The 26,196-nt window shown below is 41.6% G+C and overlaps 3 non-coding genes across 3 annotated transcripts; 2 read left to right on the top strand and 1 right to left on the bottom strand.

Moving 5' to 3' along the window:
- The first annotated feature begins 446 nt into the window (after positions 1 to 446).
- Positions 447 to 520, top strand: TRNAI-AAU (transfer RNA isoleucine (anticodon AAU)). The gene has a single exon. It is a non-coding gene; the product is annotated as a tRNA-Ile (tRNA).
- Positions 521 to 14,687: 14,167 nt separating this feature from the next.
- On the bottom strand, positions 14,688 to 14,760 carry TRNAV-CAC (transfer RNA valine (anticodon CAC)). The gene has a single exon. It is a non-coding gene; the product is annotated as a tRNA-Val (tRNA).
- Positions 14,761 to 25,297: 10,537 nt separating this feature from the next.
- Positions 25,298 to 25,370, top strand: TRNAV-UAC (transfer RNA valine (anticodon UAC)). The gene has a single exon. It is a non-coding gene; the product is annotated as a tRNA-Val (tRNA).
- The last annotated feature ends 826 nt before the right edge of the window (positions 25,371 to 26,196 follow it).

Below are 26,196 nucleotides of genomic sequence, written 5' to 3'. Positions count from 1 at the left end.
CTTTCCTTTCCTTTCTGGAGGGAAATTCTCACGGTGTGAGCGGGGACCAAATCGACCAGATCCTTCCCGGGGGCAGTCTGAATAGTTCTCAAAGGCTTCCTGGAGTAGGATGAAGGAGCCCTCTCTAGTGAATCTTCCTCTTGGGACGAAATTGAAGAGCTCTAGTAAGTGTTATTTTCCATGGGAGAAGCGAATTCATCTCCGCCGCAGGTAGAAATTTTGTTTCTTTTTCTTTTTCCGGGAGTGAGGAAAGGGGAAATAGAAAAAATAAAGAGAAGCTTCAAGAAATAGTGTCATTTAATCATAGCTACGATTATTTTTTTATACTTAAGATTATTTAAAAGCAAGTATATTCACGGCACTGGCTGTGTTTGGTTATCTTTTGGACAAGCGAAGAGCGAACAGTGCTTCTACTTTTGAAAAATGAAGACAACTGTCACGGTAGTGGCCGGTTAGCTCAGTTGGTGAGAGCGTGGTGCTAATAACGCCAAGGTCACGGATTCGATCCCCGTATAGGCCACTGAAAGAAAGTGCTTTTTCATTAAAAAAAAAAAAAACTTGGTGTCCTCATTTTACACCCCTGATGCACTTTGAAAATAGCCTCTGTGACATCAAATCTGTATCAAACGTCGTCTTTATCTCCTTAATCCTCAGTAGTGACTCTTACCTCTTTGCTCTCCTTCTTTGGAAGGAGGAGTGGAGGGCAGAGGAAGAAAAAACATTTTTTTTGGAACAACTGACTTAAAGCCTTAAGATAGAATTTTTAGTGAAGAAAACTAGATAGGAGTCGGGATGGTCTTGGAGATGGGGTGTGTTACTGACGGCCGCTGTCCATTTGAGCATCTCATTCTCCTTATCCCACTGTGTCTCCGTGTGGCCATCAAGTGCTTTCTCTACCTGATTATCTCCTCTACCTGAGTGTCTATTCATCCCTTACACTTCGCTTTCCTACTCTTGAATATGGTATTGCTAGTTATTAAAATATGGACAGTCAAATATAATGCATATTTTCATTTTTTTTTAAACTACTGGCTGGCTTCCAGTATAATTTCTGCTTGTGAAGACAGTTTTTTTTTTTTTTTTTTTTTCCTGGCTCTCCAGGACCTAGAAAGGTGCCAAAGTCAGAGTGAATGTGTGAAACCTCTGGATTTTCTCCTAACTATGTTTTTATCCTGTTATTCCCATGAACATTCACATATGCTCTTTGTCTCCTATCTTAAAAAGGTTTCACTTGACTCAACGTATCCCTATGGCTTTATAACAAAATCTCCTCTAAAGAGTTCTCCAGATTTCCTATCTCCAGTTTCTTTCCTGTTGTTCTGAAATCCGCTATATTGTTTTTTTGACACTACCATTTCGTGGAAACGTCTCGTCAAGGTCACCAATGACTTCTCACTTTTTCAAGACCTTCTCTTCCTTGACTTTTGTTATGGGTTCAATTGTGTCCCCACAAAATTTGTGTTGATATCCAAACCCCTATACCTGGGATTTGATCCCCTTTGGAAATCAGTGTTCTTTGTTATGTTAGTGAAGCCATTATCAGTGTAAGGTATGTCTTAAATGTAACCAGTTCTGAGATACAAAAAGAACAGATTAGGCACTGAGACAAGGGAGGACAAACTGAAGAAGACAGAAGCACATTAAGGATCAGCAAGGACTCCAGGAACTCTGAGGCTATGGAAACTAAGGCAAGGATCTTTCCCCAGGGTCAACAGAGAGAGAGAGAATTCCCCTAGAGCTGTGGCATGAATTTGGACTTCCACACTCCTTAACTGTGAGAAAATCAGCTTCTGTTCCTTAGAGAAAACAACTGTGGTATTTCTGTTACAGTAGCACTAAGGAAGTAAGACAACTTCTCAGTGTCAATGAACACACTTACCGTCTTAAAACTTGTTTTTTTTTTTTTTCACATCCAAGACACTGATGTCCTGACTCTCTTTCTACCTCACTGGCTCATCCTTCTCAATAGTTTTTGTTTGTTTCCCCTCTCCTCACTTATTCTATAGTAGATTATCTCACAGATTGGTCCTTGAACCTTTTCTCTATATACACTCACTCCCTGGTAATCTCACCCATTCTCATGGTTTGCATCATCTGTATGCCTACATTATCTCATAGAGACTCTATTGGACACAGTAGAACTGCCCCATAGGGTTTCCAAAGTTGTAATCTTTATGGAAGCAGACTGCCACAAATTTCTCCCATGGAGTGGCTGGTGGCTTTGAACTGGTGACCCTGTGCCTAACAAGCTCTTAACTACTTGACTAAAACTGGTTTTTGGTTTCTATGCCTACAACTCACAAATGTCTATCTGCAGACTGGACCACTCCATTAACCTCAGGTCTTGTATATACAACTGATTCCTTGGCATTACCTCTTGGATGTTTTATACTAGGCATCTAAAACTTAGCAGGTCTAAAACTGAACCCACGTTTTTGTATAATAATCTTACTCTATCCAGTGTTCCCCATTTCAGTTAATGGCAACTCAATTCTTTCTCTCTTTCAGGCAAAAAACCCTGGAAATCATCATTTATTTCACTCTTTCTCTCATATCTCATATCCAGTTTGTCAGGAATTTCTCTTCTTTCTGTCTTCAAAATATATCCAGTCTCTGACTACTTCTCACTAACTTGACAGCCATCATATTGTCTGGCATAGGGGTAAAAGACCCCAGAATCAAATTTAATCAAAAGAGGTTTTTGCTGAGCAAAGACAAAGATGATCATTCCCATGAGAGATTTGCCTGTGTGCACAAGACACAAGAGACTAGCGGAATCCCCGGAATCACAATCAGAGAGTCTCTAATATGGTATTACAGAAGGAAGTAAATTAAGAAAAATTACACTATTGTCAAAGGCAGGAGACATAACATATGGGGATACACCATTGGTTTAAGGATTCTATGTTGGTTATGTACCATTTAGTTACTATGGGGATGTTTCTTGGCAACGACCCGGCAACATCCACTCTTGGCTTAGTGACTTGGAATGGATTGTCAGAAATTGCAATATGCTCCCTTGTGAGACCATAATTTCCCTATAGCATGGCCTCTTTGTTGGCTAAGATAAAGTACCCTTCATGGACCATTCCTCCTCTAGGTATAAGAAACAATAAACCATGAGTTTCAGTGTGTACTCTCATTTCTTTCCGGAACTATTCATAATGATTTTAAAAAATGTTCACACCAAATGGATTCCAGCTTTAACTATTACCCCTTAACAAACTTTTGCATAAAACTAGATTCTAGCCCCGGGACCTTACTTCAGTCTCACTACTTCTGGTTAGGCACCTATAGAAATTTAAGTTCCTCTACATCACGTCAAGAACCCTGGTGGAGCTGTGGTTAATTGCTATGGCTGCTAAACAAAAGCTCAGCAGTTTGAACCCACCAGCACTCCTTGGAAACATTATTGGGACAGTTAAACTCAATAACAAAAATAACAAAAAGTTTGACTTTTGGGGGGGGTGTTATACTCAAGCCATTGGCATTTCTTACATGTAGCATGAGGAAAGGGACTTAACAGATCTTCTTGAATCTATTCTTTTCTCTGTAGAAAATATTCTCCACAGAACAGGCAAAGGGCTTTTAAAAAATATGTCACAAGGAGTTACTTCAGCTCTTAAATCCCATCATCTTATTTTATTAGAGTAAAGGTGGCCTTCAAAAATGGCCTGTGACAAGGTCGTGGAAGCTCCACATGCATCCAGAATCTCTAAGGGACCGAATTTCTGGGCTGAAGGCTGTGGGAACCATGGTTTCGGGGAACATCTAGCTCAATTGCCATAACATAGTTTAGAAAGAAAATGTTCTACATTCTACTTTGGGGAGTAGCAGCTTGGGTCTTAAAAGCCTGTGAGCAGCCATCTAAGATACTCCACTGGTCGCACCGTTTCAAGAGCAAGGAAGAATGAAGAAAACTAAACATACAAGGGACAGATTAGTCCAAAAGACCAAATGACCACATCTACCACCAGACTGAGTCCAGTAGGGCTAGATGATGCCCAGCTAGCACCACTGACTGCTCTGACAGGGATCACAATAGAGGGTCTGGGACAGAGCTGGAGAAAAATGTAGAATAAAATTGAAACTCACAAAAAAGACCAGACTTACTAATCTGACAGAGACAGGAGAAACCCTGAGAGTATGAAGCCTAGGAACTCTTTCAGCTCAGTAATACAGTCACTCCTGAGGTTCATCCTTCAGCCAAAGATCAGACAGGCCCAGAAAACAAAACAAGACTAAAGGGGCACAACCGCACAGGGGCAAGGACTAGAAGGCAGGATGGAACAGGAAAGCTGGCAATAGGGAACCCAAGGTGGAGAAGGCAGAGTGTTGACATGCCGTGCATTGTGAACCAATGTTATAGAACAATATGTATACTAAGTGTTTAAAGAGAAAGTAGTTTGTTCTGTAAACTTTCATCTCAAGTTCAATAAAAAAAAGAACATGCATGTTCCCAATTCACTGCATGAAAGAGAAGCCAAAACAGACTTTTCTCATTTCAATAAATGAATGAATGAATGAATAAAGGCCTGTGAAAGAACACATTAAAACTGAGATGCTTGACATGACTGACTGACTCAGGTTTGGATTGAAACTTCCCTTTGTCTTATACCCCCTTTTCTTCTGCTTTCAGCATATGTGCATCCTCTACCTCTTGAGTGAACAACTACATATTTGTTCTATGATGAATATATTTTGTTCTAAGAAAGAACACTTTCAGTTGATGTATGACAAAGTTGTGGTTCATGAATAAGCAAGCAATAGAATGTTTCAGGAATGTAATGACCATACTGTTCCATAGAAAGTTGTTTATGTACACATTTTGCTCACAGAAAATCTGATGATTAACTGACCTTGCGAAAAGTTTACTTGTGACTTGTATGTAACACATGGGTAACACCCAGTCCTCATGCATAAAACTCTCCCTCCCCTTTCAGAGTTTGAAGCACCTCCCAGTGCTAATGCAACACAGGAGTCCTTCTCAGTGTTACCCCAAGCTGGGTTGTTGTTTTGGCTGTTTTCTATTCTACAATAAAATCTACCACTTCTCTCCTTACAGATTTCTTGTTAGTTTTACACTTCCATGTATTCGGTGTCACAAGTGGCATTTGATGTTGCATTATCTTTCACACACCCAAGAATTTGAGGACCGAGACTCTAGTCTCCAATTCCATAATTTCTCAGGGTCTGCTTAACCTAAATAACCTCATGAAAATGAACCCTGCTTGCTTGCATCAAAGTTTTTTGAGTTGTACTGTAGACTTGTTTGGGTTCTTGCAATTTTTATTGTTTGTTTGGTCCTTGGGTAGGTTTTTTGGTTCTTGTTTTGATTCTTGTAGGCAAAAGTTTGTATTTGGGTTGTAATTTGAGCTCCTTAAAGACAGGTTTTGTTCTTTTGGTTTTTCCTTTCTTGCAAGACACTGTCTCTAAATTACTAAACAGAATAAAGAATTGCAGGGTTAAATTTCAATCCCTACCCCCTCTGTTTCATTGCCAAAGGCTCCTCCTTCTTTGCTTTTGATAACAAAGCTGACTCAAGTTCCTTTCTATTCAAAGAAACTAGGAAATAAATCTCTCTTTCAAGTGCCTTTTAAAATCTGTCCTAATACACTAATTTAGAATTTCAGGAATCACTAGGGAAAATGATTATTTGTACCTGTGTTTTCTTTCCTCTGAACAACTTTTTTTTTAATTTTCAGCTTTAGTCAAAAAATCTGAATAAACTCCATCCATCTAAACTTATCAAGCCATACAAAACCCAAAAGAGACAAGAATTTGACCCAGTCATATTTCCTGGTAACACTGCCTCCTACCTAAGCCTCCTACTTTAGTGAATATTCACCAAAGACCTTTTCTTTCAACTTTTGAAGATTGATCAGGCCCCCACTGGAGGACAGCAAATGCTTTCAGTGAGAAAATTACCCTTCCAAGAAACCTGAGATCTTGAAAATATTTGTGGGCAGGTTCTGGCCCACATGTCATGAAAGGGTTTTAATGGGAAATTCACACTATTTATCCAAGAAATTTTTTCTTACTATTCAGATGTTGTAAAAAAAAAAAAAAAATCTTAGTAATCTTGGCATATTCTTGGTATATTCTATTTAATATTCTGCCCCAAGATGATTATATGTTATATCTAAACCTCTTTGAAATTAACATTAATCATTATGATTAACAGTATTTTCATTTAACCAATTTTTAATTGAATTCATTTAACCTTACATTAGTTATATAATACATTTCCATCAAGTCCATCACTTTTTAGAATTATTATAATAAGTCATCTGTAGCCATTTTTAAGTGTGACATTTGCAAGTAAATTTTACTTTTCCTTGAACATGTTTGACCACAATATTTCAATATATTTGACTATATTGTACTTATGAAAAGGACCGTAATTAGCTCTCCTCACCATTACATGTACAAGCAAGCTCCAAAAATTAAACCTTGGATCTTTTTATCTCAATTTAAGAAAGCCAAGAAAATCTCTTTGGACACACCATCCTTCTGGGGACTTCAAGATTCTATCCAAAGGCCCCAGTGGCCAGAAGCTGACTAGATCTGATGTAGACAACTTCAGATTGAGGAATGAGACCTCATGCACATTGCTGAATTTTAAGGATTTTGTTTAGTATTTGTCTGTGCCATTGCTAATACTTCTTGTCATGACTAGGTAAACACTGCAGGGAGAAATGCAACAACATATCAGAAAAATTCACCAAAAAGCTGCTTAACTTCATTCAGTGCCTCCTATGCCTGATATGCCTTTTCTTAATATCCCTACAAAAACCAAATTTGTAGGGAACTCTAGTTTCAAACTTTGAGGTAGTGTTTTGAAAATGCCAAGTTATTTCTTCAAATCTGGCCTTGCTTTATATATGCCCCCAACCAGACGATCACAGAAGCAGAGAATATGAGTCATGGCATGGTAAAAGAGGGCGTCAGTGTATGATATTTTAAGTACAGAAGGAAAACATCCATAGAGTACATCCATGCAAAAGAAAAGAAAACAAAAAGCACTCAAACCCATGGCTGTTGAGTCGATTCCGACCTATAGCAACCCTATGAACACAGTCTAACTACCCGATGAGGTTTCCAAGGAGCAGCTGGTGGATTAAAACTGCTGATCATTTAATTAGCAGCCAAACTCTTAACCACTACACCACCAGGGCTCCATGGAAAAGAAAGCATTAATGTAATAGTATTAAGAATTCTCAGTGGAGATTCATGATCAGAGGAGTTATTTGTGAAAGAGCACCTTAAAACTGGGCTTAATGGCATGACCGACTGGTGGAGGTTTGAAATGAAACTTCCCTTTGTGCTTTATGCCTTTTTTTCTTCTGCTTTCAAAATACATGAACCCCACCTTAAGTGAACAACTATGTAGTCATATGATAAAAATATTTTTGATCTGAAAAAGATCCCTTGTAACTGATGTATGACAAAATTGTGATTTATGCATAAGCAAGTGATAAGAATGTTCCAGAAAGGGAAAGATGAGAATATTCCCTGAAATGATGTTCATGCATGCCATTTGTCTCCCCAATTCTGTGATCATTCGCTGACATTATGGAAGGTTTATTTACACCTCATATGTATCCTTTTTTTTTATGTATCTCAGGTAGCCTGGGTGGTGAAGTGGTTAAGAACTTGGCTGCTAAAGAACTTTCCTGAGTAAACCGCATGCTTCAAAAGCCAGCGTAGCAGGGGCAGCGGTTTGGGGACCATGGTTTCAGGGGACATTTGGTCAATTGGCATAATAAAATCTATAAAGAAAACATTCTTCATCCCATTTTGGACTGTGGCATCTTGGACCTCAAATGCTAGCAAGCAGCTATCTAAGAGGCAACAAATGGTCTGAACCACGTGGAGCAAAGGAGAATGAAGAACAGCAGAGACTGGAGGTAAGTATGAGCGCAAGAGTCAGAATGGGCCGCATAAATCACAAACTACATCAGCCTGAGACCAGAAGAACTCGATGGCGCCTGGCTACAACCGATGACTGCCCAGAGAGGGAGCACAACAATGAATCCCTGAAGGAGCAGGACAACAGTGAGATGCAGACCTCAAATTCTTCTAAAAAGACCAGACTTATCAGTCTGACTGAGACCAAAGTGACCATGGAGATCATGGTCCCCAGGCCTTCTGTTAGCCCAAGGCAGGAACCATTCCTGAAGCCAATTCTTCACACAGGGATTGGACTGGGCTATAAGACAGAAAATGATACTGCTGAAGAGTGGGCTTCTTGAAACAAGCAGACACTGTGATTATGTGTGCAGCTCCTGTCTGGAGGGGAGATGTAAAGGCTGAGGGGGAAAGAAGCTGGCTGAATGGACACGGAAATACACGATGGAGAGAAAGAGTGTGCTGTCTCATTACTGGGACAGTACCTAGGAGTATACACCAAGGTGTATAATAGGTTTTGTATGAGAGACTGACTTGATTTGTAAACTTCCACTTAAAGCACAATAAAAATGTTCAAAAAAGAAAAGAAAAGAACTTGGCTGCTAATCAAAAGGTCAGCAGTTAGAATCCACCAGCCTCTCCTTGGAAATCCTATGGGACAGTTCTACTCTGTCCTATAGGTCGCCATCAGTCTGAATCAACTTGACAACAACAGGTTTACCTATCTCATCTGTGGTCCCTAGCCCTCATGCATAAAAATGTTTCTCTTCTTCCAGAGTTCGAAGACCTCCCAGTGATACTCTGACCTGGGTTCTTGTTGTTGTTACCTATTCCGCAATAAAACGCTATCATTTCTCTTCTTAGAAAATTCTCCTTACATTTACGCTTTGACAGACCTAACAAGTGTCCGCTGGATTTGTTTGCTCCTACTACTCTCTCCACCTTGCTCACTCTGCCGCAGTTACAATTGGCTTCTTGATCCTTCTTGCATACAGCAGGCACACTGCAGTCTCAGGACCCTTCACTCTGAATCTTGTGCCCAGAACTGATGGGGACCTCGCCTCCTCCTATGGCTAACTACTGCAGCGGGTGCACAATAAATTCTAAACTAATAGAAAACTGAGGACCTGCCAAGGTGCTGTGGGCGAACAAGGAAGCCATTGGGCTATGTTATTCTGGTGATTTAAAGTCTGGGGTTGAAAAGGCAAAGTGAAGCTTATGGGGTTGGTTGAAACGTAAGCATATGCAGATGAAGAGTTTCTGGAGCAAATTCAGAATTCACAAAAGGAAAGACCAGTCTGTTTCCGGTTTCGAACCGGGGATCCTTTGCATCTTAAGCGAATGTGATAACCACTACCCTACGGAAACCTGTTTGTGTTGATACCTTTTTGCTTTATAGATGCTTAATCTGGAATTTGTGCCTTTGTATCAGGATGTGTCTTCAGGATTGAACAGTATTTTTCTCCCCTCACACTTTCCGATTCTTACAATCAACAATAACAGAACAAGACAAATCATAGCCAAGCACACGCTACTCCCAATGACCCAATCCCTTTCCAAGCACGAGGTAGAAAAATCTCGGGCGAGTTCCAATGACTTTCTTCATAAGTTCTAGGCTCATTTCTTTGGCGGTGCAAGGCGTAATTATCTTCATCTCCAGTTGTCCCAGCTGGAACCTTTAGGAACTAGTACGAACCATCTGAGCTCAGTAGGGATTCTGCACTTTGTGCCCCGGTAGTAGGGCAAGCGATTGAGGTCCACAGTGCATGGTGTCAGGCTGTGCCCAGTTCTGCGTCGTGGCCGTGGTGTGGACTTTGTGGAAGTGAAATCTGTGGCCAGTGAGTCTATTAGACATCAAATGAACTTCTCTTCAGTTTTGTCTCACTCATATCCGATAAACATCCTTATATTTTGCCTGACACACGCCTAGTTCTTTGAAATATGCCTGCGGTTTCCTTGTTCCATTTATTTGATTTACTGGAGGAAAATGTAAACACTGATATACTTTTCTTTCTTCTACCCTTCCTTTTCAATATGTGTTGGAATCCAAACCCCTATACCTGGAGATTTAATCCCATTTTGGAATCAGTTTTCCCCTAACAGACCTTTTGTTTTCTTCTTAGCTAAGAGTGAGCTGCCTTTTTCCAGGCTCTGCCTTAAGCATCACTTGGCATGGCTGACCCACACACTTTGCGCTGAGTTTAGAGATGGCATTTCCCCCAGATCAGTCCACAGAATATGATGGTGTCTGCGCTTCTTCTCCACCCCAGAGTCCCTTTTTGTTCTGGGGGTGCCTGGGGAAGAGAGAGCAGCTTGACACGTCCGAAATAATCTGAGCGTTGTGAACTCCACTGTTAGAAAATTGCAGTTAAGGATTAAAGGAATATACTTTCTTTTTAGCAAAATATAGAGACTTCTTCTGTTTTTCTAGGACCTGATCATTGCAAACATGATTTACTGTACGCCTTTTCCCAATTGTGAACTTAGTTTATTGAGCCAACCACCCTGTTGTGCGGGCACCGGGGATGCCAGAAGGGTGAAGAACCAGATAATACAAGTCCTCGTAAGCAGCTAATGACAATAAAATCGCAAAATGGACCAACAGCGATTCTCACCGCAGGACGTTTTCAGGAAGCACAGAGAAGTGGCATCACCCCGGGATACAGGAGCCAGCAGGGCAGATCCGCCTAGGAGGTTCCTTCCCATCTGGAAAGAAATCCTCACGCCCTGAGCTGGGAACAAATCAACCAAATCCTTCGGTGGCGATGGGGGTGTGGGGGGGGGGGTGTATCTCTAGTGAATGTTTCTGTCCGGACGAAATCCACGAGCTCCAGAACGTCTAATGTTCCACAGAAGGAGCGAATTCATTCCTGCTGGAGGTAGAGTTTTTGTGTTTCTTTTTCTCCTTGCGGAAGTGCGGAAAGGGGAAATAGAAAACATAAAGAGAAGCTTGAAAACATAGTGTCATTTAGTCATAGTGAAGATTATGTAAAAGAGAGTATCCTTTGGATGAGTGAAGAGGGAAGGAGCAATCTGTGCATTCTGAATGTGGAGGAAACATTGCACAGGTGGCTGCTTAGCTCAGCTAGCAAGAGTGTTGGTGGTAAAGCTGAGTTCTTCCTTGGCCCCTAAGGGGATAGAACCCCGTAGGGGCCAAGGAAGAAGTTGCTTTTGCATTAAAAAGATTTTGCTGTGCTTCCTTTGCACTCAGCTGAGCTTTGAAAATAGCCTCTGTGACATCAAATCTGGATCGAATGTTGACTTAATTTCCTTAATCCTCAGTAGTCACACGTATACCCGCTTTGCTCCCCCTCTAACGGGGGTGGGAGGAAAAAAAAAGGCAAAAGGGTTTTTTTTGGAACAAGAGACATAAACCCTTAAGATAGAAATTTTAGTGAAGAAAACCAAACTGGGAGTGGGGAGGGACTTGGGAATGGGGTGTGCGTCTGATGGTGGCTGTCCGTTTGAGCATCTCTTTCTCCTTCTCCCTTTTTCAGGGTCCAGTACACTGCATCTCCCTGTGGCCCTCAAGCACTTTATCTGATTATGTCCTGTACCTAACTGTCTGCTTACCTCTTGCACTGCCCTTAACAGCTGTGGAAATTGATGTTTAGTTGCTGAAATAATCACAGTTAAACATAATACATATTTTCTTTTTTTAAAATTTTAACTACCAGTTGGCTTTCAGTATAATGTTTGCCCATGAAGGGAGATTCCCCCTCCCATCCCCACCATTATCTAGATCCCTGCTAAAGTCGGAGTGAATGTGTGAAACTTCTCAATTTGCTCCTATCCAGTTATTCTCATGAACATTCAAATATGCTATTCATCTCCTATCTTAAAACGGTCTCTCTTGACCCAACACATCCCTCTGCCTACTATCCTATTTCTCAGATGGTCTTATAAAAAATCCCCTCTAAAGAGTTATGCAGATTTACTATCTCCAGTTTCCCTCCTGCTGATTCTAAATCCCCTGCATTCTGCTTTTTTGACACAACCAGTTCTTGGAAAGTTCTTGTCAGGATTACCAATGACTTCTCACTCTTTCAAGACCTTATCCTTCTTAACTTTTGTCATGGATTCAATTAGGTTGTGCCAATATATGTGTTGGAATCCAAACCCCTATACCTAGAGATTTAATCCTATTTTGGAAGCAGTTTTCTTTGTTATGTTAAAGAGGCCATAACAGTGTAGGATATTTCTTTAGTTACTTTTGAGATACAAAAATAAAAGATTGGCACTGAGATAAGGGAGAACAAACAGGGAAGGAGACTGAAGTCCATGTGAGGATTACGAAGGAACCCAGGGACCCTGGGGCAATAGAAACTGATACAAAGATTTTCCCCCAGGGCCAACAAAGAAAGAGCATTCCCTTAGAGCTGGCCCTGCATCTGGACTCCTAAACTGAGAAAATAAATTTCTGTTCCTTAAAGAAAACCACTTGCGGTATTTCTGTTACAGCAGCACTGAGAAACTAAGACAACTTCTCAGTGTCAATAAACACACTCACTGTCTTAAAACTTTTTTTTTCTTTTTTACTTCGGAGACAGTGCTATCCTGACTATCTTTCTACCTCACTGGCTCATCCTACTCAATATCCTCTGTTTGTTTCGCCTCTCCTCACCCATTCTATAGCAGAATCTCCCAAAGATTGGTCCTTGAATCTCTTCTCTATATACACTCACTATATACACTCACTTCCTGGTAATCTCACCCATTCTCATGATTTAAATAATTTGCATGCCTACATCATCTCATAGCAACCTTATAGGACACAGAGTAGATTTCCCCACAGGGTTTCAAAGGCTATGATCTTTACAGAAGCATACTGCCACATCTTTCTCCTGTGGAGTGGCTGGTGGGTTTGAACTGGTGACTTTTTGACTAGTAGCCAAGCCCTTAACTACTTGATGAAAATGGGTTTGGTTTATATGTCTACAACTCACACATTTGTATCTGCAGTCTAGACCACTCCATTAACCTCATGTCTTCTATACACAACTGATTCCTTGGCATTACCACTTGAATGATTTATACTAGGCATCTTAAAAGCTAGCATGTCTAAAACTGAACTCCCGTTTTTCTCTAAGAATCCTGCTACATCCAATCTTCACCATTTCAGTTAATGGCAACTCAATTCTTTCAGTCTTTCAGGCTAAGAAACCTTGAAGTCATCATTTATTTCATTCTTTCTCTCATACCTAACATCCAGTTGGTCAGAAATTTCTCTTTTCTCTTTCTTGAAAATATTTCCAGACTCTGACTACTTCTTCCTACACTGACAGCCACCATCTTGTCTGTCATGGAGAAAATGAACCCAGAATCAAATTTAATCAAATGAGATTTTTATCCAGCACAGAATGATTATTGCAATGAGGGTTCGCCAGTGTGTGTTGGGCACAAGAGACTAGCAGAATCCACTGAATCACCATCAGGGAGTCTCCAATATACTATTACGGAAGGAAGTGAATTAAGAAAAATGACATTATTGTCAAAGGTGAGAAAGATAACATGGGAAAACATGATTGATTTAAGGAGTCTTTTTTGGCTAGATTCCATTAAGTTACTAAGCCGAGGTTTCCTTGGGAACAAACTGGCAACATCTGTTCTTGCTTGGTGACTTACAGTGGGTTCTCAGTTCAGTCAAAAAGAAATTGCAATATGCTCCACTGTGACAGCATAACTTCTCAGTGGCATAGTTCTTTGCTGGTTAAGGTAGAGTACCCTTCATGGAACGTTCTAGGTCTAGGTAGGGAAAACAAAGAAACAATGAGTTTCCGCTTGTACTCTTATTCCTTTCTGGAACTTTTCATAATGATTTTAACAAACCCTCACACATAATGGTTTCCACCATTAACTGTAACCCCTTACCAAACTCGTATATAAAAATAAATTCTAGTAACCCTGCTTTAGCCTCACTACTCCTGGCCCTGCACCTGTACATCTTCTAAGATCAGCTGTTTCATTTTCGGAAACCCTGGGAGTGCAGTTAAATGCTATGGCTGCTAACCAAAAGGTCACCAGTTGGAATCCACCAGGCGCTCCTTGGAAACGCTATGGGGCAGTTCTACTCTCTGCTGTGGGGTTGCTATGAGTTAGAATTGACTCCAGGGCAATAGGTTTTTTGTTTTTTTTTTTTTTCCTTTCTTTTTTGTTGCTGTAGTTAAGAGGTATGGCCGCTAACCACAAGCTCAGTAGTTCAAATCCACCAGTAGCTCCTTGGAAGCCTATGGGACACTTTCCGTGTACTCTTGGTTCTCTATGGCTTGGAATCACTCAATCGGCAACAAGTTTGTTTTTTGGTTTCTTCCGTATCCCAAGCCTTGGTGGCGATTTGGTTAACAGCTGGGGTGTTATGCAGAAGGCCAGCAGTTCCAGTGCAGGAGCCACTGTGGGAAAATCAATGGGGCCATTATGCTCTGTCCTATAGCTTCAATTTGAGTCTCAATGGACTCGATGGCATGGGTTTTTTTTTTTTTTTTTTTTTGGCATACATCAGCCACACTGTTGTCTCAGGGCTTCTCACTTTGAATCCTCTGCCTGAAGACGATGGAGACCTCGCCTTTCTCTCAGCTGCAGAAATTTTCCAACCCAATGGAAAATGGAGTGCCTGTCAAGCATTTGGGGCGGGCTAGGAGGCGAGTCAACTACATTATACTTTTAATTCAAACTCTAGTGCTACAAAAGGAAAGCGAAGGTTAGGGGCTTGGTTGAAGCATGTTCAGATGAAGATTTTCCGGAGGTAAAGTCAGAATTCACAAAAAGAATGAGCGATCTGTTTCCGCCCGGCTTCGAACCGGGGACCTTTCGCGTGTGAGGCGAATGTGATAACCACTACACCACGGAAACTTCCTTGTCAGAGCAATATGCGGTTTCAAAATTGATTCATCTGAAATTTCTGCTTTTCTTCAGGACGTTTTCATGGTCGAGGAGCGGTTCCCCACCCACCGCTTACACTTTCCGATTCTTAAAATTAACAGTATCATAATATAAATCATAGCCAAGAAATGCTACTCACAGGCTCCCAATTCCTTCACAAACACCGGGTAGGGAAATCTCCGTCAAGTTCCAAAAAATGTTTTGAAAAACACTAGGCTCGTTTCTCTGCCAGTGTAAGGCACTATGATCTTCAATTCCCCATGACTGGACTTGATCCTTTAGGGACTGGGACAAAAGGGTTGGGCTCAGCATGCCTTCTGCACTTTGTGCTCTGGCACTAGCGGCAGACACCGAGGGCCAGAGAGTGTGGGTGTAGGTCTGTGCTTACTTTTCTGCCAAGACAAGGTCGTGGGCGTGGTGGGGACTTTACGGAAGTGGAATGTGTGGCGAGTGAATGTATTAGACGTCAAATGAACTCCTCTGTTCTATAAGAGGAAACCCTGGTGGTGTGGCTCCTAACCAAGAAATCAGCAGTTCAAATCCGCCAGGTGCTCCTTGGAAACTCTATGGGGCAGTTCTACTCTGTTCTATGGGGTCGCTATGAGTCGGAATCGACCGACGGCAGTGGGTTTGGGTTTTTTTTTTTTTTTTTTGGTTGTATAAGAGTCATATTTTCTGCTCTGGAATGTGTAAACTCGAGCAGCTACATGGGCTGCTTGGCCGCAGCAGGTGGCACCCCCACAGTGGCCTTCGCCGCCGCCTCCGAGCTCCTGCCCTTCCACCGCCTCCACCAGGCGCGCTGGGGCTTCTGCCGCGCCTGACAGGAGCCAAAGATCAGCCGCAGACGGTGCTGGTGGACTGAGCTTCGGCCAGAGTCCGCAGTAGTCGCCCATCGACAGGGACACCCAAGTGCACATCAAGGCAGAGTGCAAATGGTGCGCTATCCCTTCGCCGCCTCCGAGTACCGCAAGGGCAAGCTGGAGCGCATCTCGCTCCTGGAGGAGAAAGTGAAGACGCTAAATAGCCAGAACACGGAGCCGACGTCCAGGGCCAGCCTTGCTGAGCAAGCAGGTGGCTGGGCTCAAGCAGAAGGCCCTCAGTCAAGTCAGAGAGGCTGCAAGCTGCTTTCCCAGCACCAGGTGCCTTCGTACTGAGCCCACTAGAGGGGGTCATGCGTGGCCCACACCCTAAGAGGCAAATCCGGAATGGGGGCGTGGGCGCCCTGAACCCGGAAAGGGCGCGGACCTTAGGAGCCTCCGTGGGCACAAGGGACTTGGAGGGGGGCCCAGGACTTACAGAGGGCGCGGTCCCCGAGATCTCACCAGAGTGCCCAGGACTTGGAGAGGGCGCCTCGGACTCGACAGGCTGGATGCCCAGCTTTCGGCGGGGGGGCGAACACTTGACCCCTAGCCCTCGAGATGCCTCTATAACCCGCGAGTGGCCACCCTGTGTTGCAGAAACCGGTGAGTCCCAGCAGCCTCCTTGTACACCGCTGCGAACCGAGATTCAGCCCGCGCGCAGCTGCAACCCTCTGTACCCTTTTCCTTTAGCTGTTTGTGTTTGTCTTTGGAAGAGAGAAAAGCAGTGCTTAATTCTTCCGTATTTATGTTTCTACTCCGGAACAAACGTTGATAGTGTGCGTGTGTGTTTTCTTGTGTTGGTTTTTTAAAGAAATGGGGCGGGGGGGGGACCTCCGCACCCCCTCTCCTCTCTCTGGCTCTCTCCCTCTCTCCTGGAGACACCCTCCCTCGGTTTTTTGTCTTGCTACGAGTCCACAGACCTATACATAACCCTTGATTAGCCTGGTTTTCCTTTTTCAGTAAAGGCCGGTTAAGCTCCTCCCCCAACCACCCAAAGGCTCTTCTTTGTTGTTCATTCCATCTCAGCTGTCTTAAGTCACTGTCCTGACCCCGGTATTGGAAACAATCTGCTGTCTACTACTTTCTAAAATTAAATTTTGATAAGGCTGAGTCCGGTTAAAGATGATCAGCAGCCAAAATGTGTTTTTCCGGAAGTACTAGAAACACGTGACAAAAGAGAGTCTTCTAAGACTCTGAGAAAGGTCGCCTACCTGATGGCAATACTGTGGGTAAACACGGGAAATCCACGTTTCTCACTAGCAGAATCTCCAGCCTCATCCTCTTTGTTTTGAAATCGGATCAGCAGGATAAACAGTGATTCCATTTAGCACATATGTTTGGTAATCTTTGTCAAACTTTGGTTGAATATTTTAAAAAAATGTTTGAGCAGCCTAGTCTCATGGTGATTATTGGAAGTACCTGACGTCCTTAGGAAAATGGCAAACTAGAAAGAGGGAAGGGGCACCTAAACCAATCATTATGACAAATTTTCCGAAAGTAATTTAGTTACAATAAAATTGCTGAGTAGAATTATAGATAAATATCACAGGATTTTCTCACAGGAGAACAGAAGAGGGGTAACACACCCAGTCCTAATGATCAGGACTTGCTGGGGGAATTGGTGGCTAACTTATAGTTTAAAAAATTTAGGTGATTAAAAAAAAGTGAGGTGGTTAAAGAGCAGTTGAATGGAGGGGGGATTTTGGCCTAGGTGAATATGGAATTGAGAGCAAGTGGAGTGTGGGGAGCTTCAGTTGTAGGTGTGAACTAGAGTGGGCAGAGAAGAGAAAGTAAGCAGAATAACAGGTGCAGGATCAGGGAGGTTAGGGAGGGTCCTCCACACTATGGAGGTTAGATTTTAATCTGAATGTGACAAGTAGGAAAGAAGTGACTGTTTTAAAGAGGAACATGACATTGCCCATTTTGTTCCAAAGACCTCTTTGGCTTTTGGGTAAACATTAGACAGTCTCAGAGCTCAACTCTTAGGCCTCTTCTCTTCTATATTTATTCTATTTACCTGCCTAAGATCATCTTCTCATGGTTTATATTTTACATAGTCTTTTTTTTTTTTTTTGAGTACCATTGTGTATCTCTTGGCCTACTGGATATCTCCTTTTAGAAGTCTTACAATAAACATCTTAAACTTAAAATATCCCAAGGTGGAATTCCAAAAATGTTCTAACCATAGTGATTCCTATCTCATTTAACTGCATCTTTTTCCTTCTATGTGTTTATGATACAGAATTTGAGGCTTCATTGACTCCGCTTTTGCTCTATTCCCTATATCCAATCACTCAGAACATCTTTTTCGCATTATCTTCAAAATATATCTGGAATATGGCCACTTCTCAGCACTTTCAGTACTAATAGCCTGGCCCATAACATAATATTCTCTGATGTGGAATATAATTACCGGTTGTGGAGTCGATTCTGACCATAATGACCCCATAGGGTCTCCAAGGAGCAGCTGGTGGATTCGAATTGCTGGTCTTTTGGTTAGCACTGAGCTGTTAACCACTGTGCCACCAGGGCTCCAGAATATTATTAACTTCTTAATATGTCTTGAGTTTGCCTCCCTCTCCTTAAATAGGGTACTTTCTACAGAATATTTAAAACGCAACAATTAATCCTTGTTTTACTCTCAGCTTGGCTTCTTACTGTACTCAGGAAAAAAAAAAAGTCAAAATCCTTGTAATGACCCACAAGGCTCTGCATAAGCTCCCTGCTCCCCACTCAATTTGCTCTTCCCCTTGCTCTTGCTGCCACAGTTACAATGGCTTTTTGCTCCACGTTAAATACATCAGACATCCTTCTGCCTCAGGGCCCTTGCACTGACTATTCCCTTAGGTTGCAATGCTCTTTTCCGTATGTGTATATAACTAACTCTACTTCTTCAAATAGCACATTATTAGTGAAGACACCCTGAACTTCCAGGCTTCCCCTACTCCTGAACTCCTTATTCTCATCTGTGATTTTGTTCTCCAAAGCACTTAGCTACTTTTTTTAAAATTGTGCTTTAAATGAAAGTTTACATTTCAAGTTAGTTTCTCATACAAAAGTTTATACACACATTGTTATGTGACCATAGTTGCTCTCCCTGAAATATGACAACACACTTCTCTTTTGCACCCCGGATTTCCCGTGTCCATTTAATCAGCTCCTATCCGTTTCTGCCTTCTCATCTTACCTCCAAACAGGAGCTACCCATTTAGTCTCATGTATCTACTTGAACTAAGTAAGAAGCACACTCTTCATGAGTATCATTTTATGTCTTATAGTCCAGTCTAATCTTTGTCTGAAGAGTTTGCTATTGGAATGGTTTTAGTTTTGGGCTAACAGGGAGTCCAGGGGCCATGTCTTCCAAGATCCCTCCAGTCTCACCCAGACTATTAAGTCTGATCCATTTACTAGAATTTGAGTTCTGCACCCCACTTTTGTCCTGCTCCGTCAGGGACTCTCTGTTTTGTTACCTGTCAGGGTGGTCCTTGGTAGCCAGGCACCATCTAGTTCTTCTGGTCTCAGGCTGATGGAGTCTCTAGTTTATGTGGCCTTTTCTGTCTCTTGAGCTCATATTTTCCTTGTGTCTTTGGTGTTCTTCATTCCCCTTTGTTCAAGTCAGGTTGGGACCAATTGATGCATCTTAGATGGACAATAGCTAGCTTTTAAGACACCAAGCGTCACTCACCAATGTGGGATGCAGAACGTTTTCTTGATAAACCTTGCTTTGCCGGTTGACCTAGATGTCCCCTGAAAACATGGACCCCAGACCCCGCCCCTCCTACTCTGTCCCTTGAAGTGTTTGGTTGTATTCAGGCAGTTTCTTAGCTTTTGGTTTGGTTCAGTTGTGCTGACTTCCCCTGTATTGTGTGTTGTCTTTCTCACCACCTAAGATAATTCTTTTCTACTATCTAGTTAGTGAATACCCCTCTTCCTCCCTCCTCACCCTCATAACCATTGAAAACTGTTTTTTTCTGCAAAACCCTTGTCTGCTTTTCATGAACTATGTAATTTACTTCAAATTCTACCAATTCCGGAAACCTTGTTTTTCATCTATGCCTTCAGTGCCATTGGTTATTGATAATATGCCACCTCCTCAAGTGGGTAAATGTTGGCTTCTTCTTTTTGGTATAGTGTCTCTGTGTATTCCTTCCATCTTCTTCTGATGCTTCCCGCATCGTTCACTATTTTCCCCATGGAATCCTTCACTATTGCAACTTAAAGCTTGAGTTTTTTCTTCAGTTTTTTCAGTTTGAGAGCTAATGAGCTTCTTCTTTCCTTTTGGTCTTCTATCTCTAGGCTTTTGCACCTGTCATTATAATATTTATTTTGTCTTCTCGAACTGCCCTTTGAAATATTCTGTTCGCCCCTTTTACTTCATCATTTCTTGCTTTTGCTTTAGCTACTTGATGTTCAAGAGCAAGTTTAAGAGTGTCTCCTGACATCCATTTTGGTCTTTCCTTTCTTTCCTGTCTTTTAAAAGACCTCTTGCTTTCTTCATGTATGGTGTCCTGTTAGCATTCCACAACTTCTCTGGGCTTCATTCATTGGTTTTGAATGCATCAAATCTATTCTTGAGATGGTCTCCAAGTTCAGTAGGATATACTCAAGGTTGTACTTTGGCTCTTAAGGATTTGTTCTAATTTTCTCCAGTGTCTTCACTGTGGGTATTATCACCAACAACATTGTACTTCAGGGTAGATCTTCTAATTATCTTTTTGACAATGAATGCAACAGCATTTCTCTTCAATTTATCATTCCTGGCATAGTGTACCATATGATTGTTCAATTCAAAATGGCCAATACCAGTCCATTGCCACTCACTAATGCCTAGGATATCAATGTTTGTGTGTTACATTTCATTTTTGATGATTTCCAATTTTCCTAGAGTCATACTTTTTCCATTCCAAGTTCCTAGTATTAATGGATGTTTGGAGCTGTTTCTTCTTCTTTTTTTTTTTTTTTGTTTTTTGTCTTATTTTTTTTTTAATAACTTTTATTAAACTTCAAGTGAACGTTTACAAATCCAATCAGTCTGTCACATATAAGTTTACATACATCTCACTCCCTACTCCCACTTACTCTCCCCCTCTTGAGTCAGCCCTTTCAGTCTCTCCTTTCTTGACAATTTTGCCTGCTTCCCTCTCTCTCTATCCTCCCATCCCCCCTCCAGACAAGAGTTGCCAACACAATCTCAAGTGTCCACCTGATATAATTAGCTCACTCTTCATCAGCATCTCTCTCCCACCCGCTGACCAGTCCCTTTCATGTCTGATGAGTTGTCTTCGGGGATGGTTCCTGTCCTGTGCCAACAGAAGGTCTGGGGAGCATGGCCGCCGGGATTCCTCTAGTCTCAGTCAGACCATTAAGTTTGGTCTTTTTATTGGAGCTGTTTCTTCTTATTTTGAGTCATTTCACATCAGCAAATGAAGGTCCCGAAACGCTGACTCTATCCAAGTCATTAAGGTCGACTCTAATACGAATTGAAATATTTCGACAAATGCATAGAGCACTGGAAGTGCTCACTCATCTATGCCAAGAAATTTAAAAAGACAGCTACCTGGGCCACCAATTGGAAGAGATCTATATTTATGCCCATTCCCAAGGAAGGTGATCCAACCAAATATGGAAATTGTTGAACAAGATCATTAATGTCATACACAAGAAAAATTTTGCTGAAGATCATTCAAAAGTGGCTACAGCAGTAAATCAACAGGGAACTACCAGAAATTCAAGCCAGATTCAGAAGAGGACACAGAACCAAGGATATCATTGCTAATGTCAGAGGGATCCTGGCTGAAAGCAGAGAATACTAGAAATATATTTACCTGTGTTTTATTGATTATGCATAGGCCTTTGGCTGAATGGATCATAAAAAATTGAAGAATGGGAATTCCAGAACACTTAATTCTGCGCCTGAGGACCTGTACATAAATCAAGAGGCAGTTGTTTAAAGAGAACAAGGGGATAATGAGTGGTTTAGAGTTAGTAAAAGTGTGCGTCAGAGTTGGATCCTTTCACCATACCTATTCAAAAAAAAATTTTTTTTTTTTTATTCAATCTGTATGCTGACAAAATAGTCTGAGAAGCTGGATTATATGATGAAGAACAGGGCATCAAGATTGGAGGATGACTCATTAACAACCTGCATTATAAAGATGACATAACCTTGCTTGCTGAAAGTAAAGAGGATTTGAAGTACTTACTGATGAAGATCAAACACTATAGCCTTCAATATGGATTACACCTCAACATAAGGATAACAAAAATCCTCACAACTAGAGCAATAAGCAACATGATGAGAAATGGAGAAAAGATTGAAGTTGTCAAGGATTTTTCATTTTGCTCGTGTCCACAATCAACACCCATGGAAGCAGAAGTTGAGGAATCAAAAGACACAATACATTGGGCAAATCTGCTGCAAAAAAAACCTTTTTAAAGTATTGAAAAGTAAAGCAGTCACCTTGAAGACTAAGGTGCACAAGAAACCAAGTCATGGTGTTTTCAATTGCTTTATATGTATTCGAAAGCTCAACAATGAATGAGGGAGACCAAAGAAGAATTGTTGCCTTTAAATTTTGGTGTTGGCGAAGAATATTGAATAAGCCGTGAACTGCGAAAAAAAGGAAGAAATCTGTCTTGGAAGAAGTACAACAAGAATGCTCCTTAGAAACAAGGATGGTGAGACTACTTCTCATATATATAAAAAAAAAATACTTTGGACATATTTTCAGGAGGGATCTATCAGTCCCTGAGGAAGGATGTCATGCTTGGTAAAGTAGAGGGTCAGTGAAAAAAAGGAAGACCCTCAACAAGATGGATTGACATAGTGGTTGCAACAAGGGGCTCAAGCATAACAAAGATTGTGAGGATGGCTCAGGAAGAAGCAGTGTTTCGTTTTCTCGTATATAGGGCCAATACCTGTCAGAACCAACTTGATGGCACCTAACAACAACAATAATGTAATTTACTAAATCATTTTGTGTACTGTGTTTCTTTATCACTGGAATGTAAGGTCTATGAGGGCAAAGACTTGTTTGTGTTTGTTTACTACTGTAGTGTTAGTAAAAAAAAAATCCCTGGCACAGAGTGTTGTTGTTTTTAGGTGTTGTCAAATAACACCCTCACGTACAACAGAAGGAAACACTGCCTGGTCTTATACCATCTTCACAATCCTTACTGTTTGTGCCCTTGTTGCATCCACTTGGTCAATCCATCTCATTGAGGGCCTCTCCTGGTAACGTGTTCAAAACCTGTAAGACAAAGCCTTACCGTCCTCCATTCTAAGGAGCATTCTGGCTTAAATTTCTTATCTAGGAGATGATGAAAATGAGATCTAGATGATTATTGATTTTCCGTAACAATATATTATATCTTATACTTAAACAGATGTAACTGGATGTCATGCCTCGGGTTCCTTTTTCTGATCCGTGGTTATCATAGCCGAATGTGTTGGCAGAAGAGGTGAAGGGAATGGGATCCTCTTAACCTAGAAATTCAAATTGGAGCCATTATTCCCTGTCCTTGAGTATGAAGAATGTGACCTAGCTGGAGCTGGACTCACAAGGACACATCAACTGGGTCCTGACATATAAAAACAATAGTTAGGAAAACCTAGAAAACATCTTTTAGGGATACTTTTACATAAACAATTCTTAAACAGAGCACAAAAGACCCACATATTTTCCACTGTTATCTTTGTCCATTTAAAAACCCACTGCCGTCAAGTCAATTCCGACTCATAGTGACCCTATAGGACAGGGTAGAATTGCCACCATAGAGTTTCCAAGGAGCACCTGGTACATTTGAACTAAGGACCTCCTGGTTAGCAGCTGTACCACTTAACCACTATGGCACCAGGGTTTCCCTTTGTCTATCAGTATTTAGTAACTAGCAAGGTTTGTTGGACCACCTAAGACATATCTGACTGTCATTACTAAGGATTACTAAGAAAGACAATTCAAGATGTAGAATCGCATGTATTCAGCAGTTTTTAGCCAATCTGAAAAGGTGAAACCTTTAATGATTTTACTCATTTGTAATGTTATTATATACCGACGATTCTGTAACATTCCTTGTACTCAGGCAGACATGGCTCTGGAAGTACGCTTGTCTGTTTCCCATTTTTGCCTCGTTGAAAGTTCACGGAGCAGACACTTTCTTCTTGCTTCATTATACCTTTGTGGTGATTTTTACCCAAGGACAGCCCTTACTTCCACGTTAGATTCTATTATCAGAAAGGTAGGTTTTTAACTTTTTTTTCCCTTCACACTGTTTGGGATCAGCTTTCCCATCAGCAGCTAGCAAGTAACAACTTCCTCACATGACATCCAGCATTTCTGAACATGCAGACTGGACCATGTGGGGAGGCTAGGCTGAATCAACACCCCGTGCATAAGAAACTCACAGATTCTAAAACCTAAAAGTACACAATACAAGAACCAAAATTTTAAGGGTGTTGGAAATACAACTTAAACAGATTGAGCTCAGTTCTGGGGTAAATGAGGACAAGGAGGTCTGATTAGCACAGGAGCTCAATATAAAACTTGGGATGGCCCACCATCCTTCTGAAAGATTTGGATTTTACAATAATCCAGTATGAAGGATTAATTTCTGCATTTCTGGACAAGATAAATATAAAAACATAATTCCATCCAGATATTGCTGGTTTTTAAATCCAAAAGCTTAGGTACTTGTCCTTCATACTTTTGGGTAATGACATTATCCCAGACCCAAGACAAGTTTAGTTAAATGGATTTTCAAATCAGTGAAGAACTGATTCTGAGAGAAGATTGGACCATGCTTGGCCCCACAGGGAATCACTTGTGAGGGAAAGATTTAATCTTTAGACTAGCCACATCTCCATAGGCTTCACACCAGACTAAACTTTGTGTCTGCTTCACCTCCCCAAGGCAGCTGCAGGATTTCCTCCAATGTTTAGTCGAGATATTGATGTAGTAGGAACACTGGTGGTGTAGTGGTTAAGAACTCAGCTGCAAAACTAAAATATCAGCTGCTGCATAGAAACCCTGTGGAGCAGTGACTGGGCTTGATGGCAACAGGCATTAATGTATTATTGTTTGCCAGTCACTGCCAATACAAAGGTAGGAAAACAGAAGTGGTTCCTGACATAATGACATAATAATGTCTTAGTTTCCTATTACTGCTGCGACTGAAATATCACAAGTGCGTGGCTTAAAGAACAGAATTTTTCTTTTTCTTTCTCACAGTTCAGCAGTCTAGAAGGCCAAATTCTATGTGTGTCTCTAGGGGGAAGTCCCTCCTCTTCTAGTTCAGCTTTCTGTTGTTTTTTTTCAGGTGCCGTGGAGTTGGTTCTGACTCATGGCACACGCTACAACAGAACGAAATGCTGCCCAGTCCTGCACCATCATCACAATTGTTGTTATGCTTGAGGTCATTGTAGCAGCCACTGCGTCAGTCCATCCCTTCAAGGGTCTTTCTGTTTTTCACTGACCCTCTAATTTACCAAGCATAATATCCTTCTTCAATGACTGCTCCTTCCTGATGACACGTCCAAAGTATGTGAGACAAAGTCTTGTCATTCTTGGTTCTAGTGAGCATTCTGCCTGTACTTCTTCCAAGACAGATTTGTTAGTTCTTCTGACAGTCCATGGCAGTATATTTCCTGTGGTTTCATGGTGTAGTGGTTAGCACATCTGCTTTACACGCAGAAGATCCTGGGTTCAATTCCCAGTGGAGCCAACCTGGTTTTAGCAGACTGGAATCCTTCTACTTCCTGTGCTTGTTTACAGATTCACCTCCTTCTGTTGTTTTCTGGTAGCATCTGTCTTCTCCCAGAGTGTGCTCTCTTCTCTCTGTGTCTAATATGCTGTTTTTATCTCACGTGTTAGTTGGTTTAGGACATACCCTACACTCATCTGGCTTCCTTGACCTAAGAGACAAACCCTATTCCCAAATGGGAATTCATCCACAGGTATGTTGTTTTTGTTGTTAGGTGCCGTCGAGTCGGTTCCGACTCACAGCGACCCTATGAACAACAGAAGGAAACACTGCCCGGTCCTGCGCCAGTCTTACAGTCGTCATTAGGCTTGAGCTCATTGCTGCAGCCACTGTGTCAGTCCACCTTGTTGAGGGTCTTCCTCTTTTCTGCTGACCCTGTACTCTGCCAAGCATGATGTCCTTCTCCAGGGACTGATCCCTCCTGACAACATGTCCAAAGTATGTAAGACACAGTCTTGCCATCCTTGCCTCTAAGGAGCATTCTGGCTGCACTTCTTCCAAAACAGATTTGCTCGTCCTTTTGGCAGTCCATGGTATATTCAATATTCTTTGCCAACACCACAATTCAAAGGCATCAACTTTTCTTCAGTCTTCCTTATTCATTGGCCAGCTTTCACATGCATATGATGTGATTGAAAATACCATGTCTGGGGTCAGGTGCACCTTAGTCTTCAGGGTGACATCTTTGCTCTTCAACACTTTGAAGAGGTCCTTTGCAGCAGATTTACCCAATGCAATGCGTCTTTGGATTTCTTGACTGCTGCTTCCATGGCTGTTGATTGTGGAT

The sequence above is a fragment of the Loxodonta africana genome, chromosome 1 (assembly GCF_030014295.1).
Source record: "Loxodonta africana isolate mLoxAfr1 chromosome 1, mLoxAfr1.hap2, whole genome shotgun sequence".
Taxonomy (NCBI): Eukaryota; Metazoa; Chordata; class Mammalia; order Proboscidea; family Elephantidae; genus Loxodonta; species Loxodonta africana.
This window is presented reverse-complemented; position numbering and strand designations above follow the sequence as displayed.